This window comes from Amblyomma maculatum, unplaced genomic scaffold, assembly GCF_055883805.1.
Source record: "Amblyomma maculatum isolate TAMU_Amacu unplaced genomic scaffold, ASM5588380v1 scaffold_20, whole genome shotgun sequence".
Classification (NCBI taxonomy): domain Eukaryota; kingdom Metazoa; phylum Arthropoda; class Arachnida; order Ixodida; family Ixodidae; genus Amblyomma; species Amblyomma maculatum.
In genome coordinates this window covers 4,848,300-4,854,299 of record NW_028146745.1, presented here as the reverse complement: position 1 = coordinate 4,854,299, position 6,000 = coordinate 4,848,300, and positions in this window count along the sequence as shown.

Sequence of the window (6,000 nt, the reverse complement as noted above, 5' to 3'; positions counted from 1 at the left end):
TCACATCGCGCCTGGCGGAAGAGGCCGCAAGGAACCAAGTCCCCTTTGCCTGCCTATAATCGTTGTTGTTTTACCTGTAGGACGAAGGGAAAGAAAATGCACGGGCCTGCTACTGGATCTGTAGCTGAGCCACCTCCGCTGCCTGATTTATTTATTTATTTATAAGAAGGGAAAGGCGCGTTAACTGTCTCACTTGTTTTCTGTGGACACCGCAAACGCGCCGTAAGGGAAGGGAGGAAGATGGGAGTGAAAGTGGAAAGAGATAAAGAGGAGGGCTGCGGCATGGTCGGGACGATATCGGGTTCAGTAGTCCAGCTGGTCTTATTGGCGGCGTATTGCGTTGCTGACACTCACGCCACGTTTTCACGTAATAGGCGACGTTGGCAGGAAGTCACGTTCAGTTGTACTTTTCAAGCTGCTGCAACATGCGCGAAACCCCAGATACCCTGCTCCGATCATCGTGCAACGAATAAAGAATTCCATGCTTGAGTATTTTAGGCACAAGGACAAGCTGCGTGGGCCTGTTGGGAGCGAAGCTCATCACGAGGACGTCATTGGTTAAGGCGAATGACAACTGACACCTGAACGCATGCTGGAGGGGAAACGGTATTTCCTGCTAGATTTCGAACTGTCTAAGCGCTGCATGGTGCTGTGCAAAACGGCTTGCGCTTACCGGTCCCAAGAAGGCGTTGTCGTTATCTTTTAGCGGCGCCTCACTGGAGGCTCATGACAAGCAGTCTGCGTAAGAGTGCTTCTGGCCTCTCTTGTAGACAACTGTTTTTCGAATTCTTGAAGACGTAGACTCCAGCGGGTAAGGCGATGGAGGGGCCGTTAAATTTATCGCTGACTAACTTGAATGGTCGACCGCATTTGTACGGACGGAAATTATACGGGGCCCCGCGTATCGCGAAGCACTCCTTCTTGGTCGTCGAATAATTTGCGTCGGCTTTCGAGAAATACCTGCTAGCGTCAGCGATAACGTTTTTCTGCCCGGCACTCGTCTGAACGAGAACGGCGCTAAGCCCATACCGCTTGCGTTGGTGTGAATTTCGGGCTCGGCGTTGTGATCAACGTGGCCTAGGAGAGGAGGGGATTTTAAGTGGCGTTTAAGTTCGTCGAAGGCTTTTGATTGCGATTCTGCCCATTTAAAAGGTACGTCAGCCTTTGTAAGCTGCATTACAATTCGGCGATGCGTGTAAAGTTCCTGAAAATGCGTCGTATTAAGCGCACAGCCGAAGGAATCTGCGCACAGCTTTCTTGTAGACAGGTGGCGGAAACTGCGCGATCGCAGCTTATTTCCCGGAGTCCTGGAGAACACTATCCTTGCTAATGATATGACCCAAGAAGCTCTGTGCGAAGTTGCATTTATTTTCTTTCAGTGCTAGCCCCGACGACTTGATTACACCGAGCACTGTACGTAGTATTGCAGCGGTCTTCAAATGTCGAAGGGAATACAAAATTGATGTCTAAGTACACATGACAAATATGCCACTTCAAACCAGTAAGTATGGTATCCGTACGCCCAGGACCATCGATGGTGTGGTGTAGAGACCGAATTGGGTTACCTTGAACTCGAAGAGGTCGTTTGTTGTGACGAATGCGGCCCTCTCGCAGTCTCTTTCGTCGAGCTCAAATCGTCAGTACCTGCTCTTCATGTCTATGGACAAGTATCTAGTGTTGCTGAGCCGGTCTATTATGCTGTCGATGTGGAGGAGTGGATAGACACCCTTCGTTACATTGCTCAAGAGGCCGTAATCGATGCAGAACCGAAGTCCGCCGTCTTCTTCGCAAGGCCCACTGGCAGCACCCAGCAGCTCTTCAATGGCTGGATGACGTCATCGCGAAACATTTTCTCAGATTGATCGCGTATCGCCTGGCGTTCTCGCGACAATACAAAGTTTGGGCTTTGACGAAGCGGTCAGGTGTGTTTATCCGTCCTGGTCTCGTCGTAAGTCAGGTAGGCGTAACGCAGCAGAATAATTCATTGCTATGGCTTCCTTGGTCGTAGCCATCAGGGCTGTTGCTTGAGTAACGCCCAATACCTGCTGGAGCTCTTTACGGACAACGTCCGCGAAAGATGCTACTTGAGGTTGTTGGGATAGTGGTAACAGCCGGAACAGTTCTTTTCGGTGAGCTCCCGAAAACTCTCCCCGCTAGCAGATGAGTCGCTAGAAGGGTTTGCGTACGCTGGTTGAAGTAATCGAGTGTACCGGTGTATGCGGCCGTCTATAATCCTGTCGATGGTGCAGGCTTCTCTTTGAAATTCGGCCACAGTTGTCGGTGGATTTATGACTAGGATTCTAATAAGCCACTCTTTCATGCCTCGCAATAAACATTTCCTCTTCAGTCATATTTGAGGTGGCCCGGCGAGAGGCGCTTGCATTCCTCAATGCAGGCGAGGACGGGCCCATTGGGGAACTGGGCTTTGAAATGAAAAAGTAGTTCCACTCTTTCTTTGCTCACCATGTTCGCGAACTGTTTTAAAAACTTCTTCGTGAAGTCCTCCCACGTCACTAGGGAAGACTCCTTTCATGCAAATTGTTGACTGATGTTGAATGGGGCAATTCGTTCATACATGTCTACTGTCTAGCTTATCCTGTAGATCTTGTTCCGTGTTGCCGAATGGGGGTCTGTCGGGGCTGCTGAGTGACGAGCGGAACCGTAGGCTGGGCCATTGTCAACGTTAAGGCCTTCTTCCTGGGCTGCATTCTCTAGTCCTTTCCTCTCATCCTCCTTTTTTCTAGCGGTGGTGGTGGGCCCTTATATTGCCGCGAAACCTTCAAAACTGTATTTGTTGTTTTTTAACAGCCGCCGGCATACGGCCTTATCACTCTGATTATGGATCGCGTATAAGTTCTGTATTCTTTGTTTGTTAATGCTCGATGTCGTGGGACGCACCTTTATCAGTTTCGTTGTAGCGCGAGGTGCACAGAGATCTGTCTCGAAGATTCCGGCCACTCATGTGTCTTTCTACAATGTTCCAGGTTGTGCTTGCAGTTGGGACGTTATCTAGATTGTTCGGAGCAGCTTTTAAATATAGCGTTGACGAGTGCGATGGGCATTCTTTTTTCGACGATCGACGAGCACGTTTGTTGCTATCGCCGCCGCCGAGTTGCTTAGTTATTTTGCTGGCGCAAGTCAGCCCAATTAAGAGTTAATTTCTGTACCATCAAGCCTGCCTTATTTTGGTGTCAACGGCATTGTCACCACTACGTGACATCTGGGGGAGGTGCTGCCTTTGATCCACCAAGCGAAGGCCCCAGCCTTGTTCCTGTTAACCTGAAGGACCAGCCAACAGGCCACCGAACCAGTCTCCGGCTTCAAGGGCTCCAACCTGAACACGGTCTGCTGCCGGACCCCATTCAATCTCGGAAAGCGTCGGCGCTGACAATGGCTCAGCCTACAGCATCGGTTCTCTTCGTCCAAACCCGTGAGCCCCCGGGCTTCCATGAACGACCGGACGAAGATGCGGAAGTCTGGGTGGATCTTTTCGACCGTGTGGCAGAATTCAACGGCTGGAACGACACTGCGAAAATCACGCCAGTCTACTTTGTTCTTCAAGGACATGCCCGAGTTTGGTTCGAAAATCACGAGACTTCTTTAAAGGACTGGGAGATATTCAAAGCAGAGTTTTTGATGGCCTTTGCAAGTTCTGTTCGAAAGGAAAGAGCACAGGCCTTCCTCCAATCAAGAATTCAACTCCCAAACGAGCCCACCCTTGCATACGTAGAGGAGATGAAGCGCTATATCGCCGCGCTGACCCTAACATTACCGAAGGTGAGAGAGTTAAATTGTTAATGCTAGGCGTAAAGAGTTGCTTTTTGCAGGATTAGTCCGGAACCCGCCGAAAACTGCAGATTAATTTGAACGGGAAGCATCGACCATCGAAAAGATGTTGGACACCTGGATACGCCACTACGAGCGACCACTTCAGCCGGACTACTCAAACCACTACCCCAGCGCATCTGCAAGCAGCGAAAACCTACGGGACCTCATCCCGGAGACCGCGCGAGGGGAGCTCCGCCGATTGCTGCCATCATCACAACAATCCCAGGTGGCGACGCTCGAGGACATCGTACGTCAAGAAGTCCAGCAGGCACTGGGCGTTCCTCAAGCGACAACTCTGATGGCTACAGTGCATGAATCAGCAGCGATGAGCTATACTGGTGCATTACATCGTCCTGCACCCCGACGCGACCTCCTAAGCTCTCGTCGCTACTATCCTGCCCCTGAAAGCCGCCCCTTGGCTCCCGCCCGCCAAGTCTACCAACGATCTCCAAGCCCCAGGAAATGCGACGCCTGGAGGATATCTAACAACCGACCACTCTGCTTCTATTGTGGTGGGGCAGGGCACATCCTCCGTCACTGCCCGTACAGGCGGATCGGCCTCCGTGGTTTCGCTGTCGATGCCCCACGACCCCGTCCTGGCGAGCGACCACATGAAATCAACGACTTCCTGCGCAGCGAAGAGCACTCATCGCCAAGGCGTCGGTCACGCTCCCCATCGCCGCACAATGCCCGATTTGCGTCGCCGGGCCGCGGTTACGTGCAAGGACGGTCTCCTAGTCCCCGTGGAGGAAACTAAATGCAGCAACCTTTAGAGGTGAGGTTGCTCAACGGCGAAAAGACGAACATCCTCCGCCGCCGACGACCACTAACGACGGCGCAGCCATTTCACCTTCGCTCCACACGACGACATCGACGACAACACGACCAAAGTGCAAGCAGACACCGCCGCCCAGCGAAGTAACAACGGTATGCCCCGGCCATGACCTGAAGAAACGACGGAGCCGAGATCGGACACCAAGGCCCACGTGCAATGCGAGGACGCGAATAAGCGACCTTGAAGTTGAGGTCGACGGTCACAGAGCCACTGCCCTAGTAGGCACCGGAGCTGACTATTCAGTCATCAGTGGACCGTTAGCCTCTCAGCTCAGGAAAGTTACCACCGCTTGGGACGGCCCGCTGATTCGCACCGCAGGTGGCAACCTGACTACTCCATCGGGATGATGCACTGCAAGAATAACCGTAAATGGGCGTACTTACCCCACCAGCTTTGTGGTGTTGCAGCAGTGCTCCCGAGACGTAATTTTAGGCATGGACTTCCTAAATGAACATAGGGCTATCATCGACCTCCGATCCAAGCTGATAAAGCTTTCTGCAGACAAAGCCATACCTGCTACGACGACTTCGACGCAACACGTCGCTCTAAAAGTCCTTTACGGAGAATTGACCGCGCCACCCCGATCAAGAGTCGCAGTCAACGTAGGCAACGCAGACATCGAAACCGCTGAAGGGATCGTCGAAGAAAATATTCAGTTGCTCTTGGAACGAGGTGTCGGCATCGAAATTGGCATCGAGAAATTTTGGAGAGGACAAGCTCAGGTGCTGGTAACAAAATTCACCGAAGCATACCGGATCTCAACAAGGGCACGACAATCGCTTTTCTAGACGATTTAGCGGACCTCGAGATGTGTTCGCCCTCTACGACCAACCGCTGGAAGATTCATCGGACCAATTCCGTCAGCCCACATTTGACATCAACCCGGCATTAACCCACAGCAGGAAAGACCAGATTCGCAGTCTTATTCAAAGCTACAGGGAGTGCTTCTCGTCATCATCGAAGGTACGACAATTACCACTAGCCAAGCACCGAATTATAACGGACGAACACGCTCAACCTCTGCGCCAAAGCCGGTGTATCGCCGCGAGAACGCCGGGACATTCACCATCAAGTTGAGGAAATACTGCGTGATGACGTAATCCAGGCATCGAACACCACCTGGGCGGCACCAGTCGTTTTGGTGAAGAACAAAGACTGCACACTGCGCTTCTGCGTTGATTACCGCCGCTTGAATAGCATAACTAAGAAGGATGTCCGCCCGCTTCCCCGCATCGACGACACTCTCGACCGGCTCTACAATGCAAGGTACTTCTCATCGATGGATCTGAAGAGCGGATATTGGCGAATTGAGGTCGACGAAAGAGATCGCGAGAAGA